The 1,063-nt window shown below is 60.6% G+C and overlaps 1 long non-coding RNA gene across 1 annotated transcript in view; it reads left to right on the top strand.

Moving 5' to 3' along the window:
- LOC107182720 overlaps positions 1–1,063 on the top strand; it is a 13,800-nt gene that overhangs the window by 4,344 nt on the left and 8,393 nt on the right. The window contains exon 2 of the long non-coding RNA XR_001513454.1: positions 408–413. This is a non-coding gene — a long non-coding RNA (uncharacterized LOC107182720). The remainder of the gene's footprint in view (positions 1–407; positions 414–1,063) is intronic.

The raw sequence follows: 1,063 nt of genomic DNA on the forward strand, positions 1-1,063 counted from the left end.
GAAACCATAAAAAAAAAAATCACGGATAATTTTGACTCCCCAAAACTGGGAAACCTTACCTACACTAATAAAAGAGAAATATGGTAATTGGCGTATGACCGCTACCCTTTTCATTGGCTAATCAGGGTGATATGCAAATTAACTGCCAACTAAGATGGCCGTTAACTGCCAACAAAGATGGCGGTTAATTTGCATATGTAGGCACAATGCAGGGAGGCGAAAAGGAAAGCAGGAAGAAGCCTCCTGCCACTGACAGTGATAGGAAGGAAACCCAGGGGGAAGCTAAGAGCCAGGGGGCATACCCTGCCCCCTAGCCATGATCGGAGAATTGGTCGCCTTTGTCACCCTGGCCAGTGATAGCAGGAAGTAGGGGTGGACGCAGCGATGGGAGCTGGGCTAGGTCGAAGCTGGCAGTCCTGGGAGCTAGGAGTCCCTTGCCTGGGCCTAAAGCGGAGCCCGCGATCGCGGGGCCCCTGCAGCTGCGGGTCCACGCTGCCTGGGCTGGATGCCTCAGCCAGAGGCGTCCTGCAGGGGCAGGGGTGGAGAGGCGTTAGGCCTGGGCAGGGGTGGAGCCTATAACTGCGGGGAGCTGGGGGTCCCCTGCCCCAGCCTGATGCCTGGGCCAGAGGCATCAGGCCTGGGCAAGGGGCCGATCAGGCGATCGGAGGGTGATGAGGGTCAACTCCTCTGGCCAAGGCATCAGGCCTGGGCAAGGGGCCGATCAGGCGATCGGAGGGTGATGAGGGTCAACTCCTCTGGCCAAGGCATCAGGCCTGGGTGGGGGCAGAGCCGGGGATTGGGGGGATATGATGGTTCCCCTTGCCCAGGCCTGAAGCCTGAGTCAGAGGCCTCAGGCCTGAGAGGGGGTCAGAGCCAGTGATGGGGGAGATGGAGGTCCCCTGTCCAACCCTGACACCTCTGGCGGAGGCGTCAGGCCTGGGCAAGGGGCCGATCAGGCGATCGGAGGGTGATGGGGGTCGACTCCTCTGGCTGAGGCATCAGGCCTGGGCAAGGGCTGAGCCGGAGATGAGGGGGAGAGGCGGGTCCCCTGCCCAGGCCTGAA

The sequence above is a fragment of the Myotis davidii genome, unplaced genomic scaffold, assembly GCF_000327345.1.
Source record: "Myotis davidii unplaced genomic scaffold, ASM32734v1 scaffold577, whole genome shotgun sequence".
Classification (NCBI taxonomy): Eukaryota; Metazoa; Chordata; class Mammalia; order Chiroptera; family Vespertilionidae; genus Myotis; species Myotis davidii.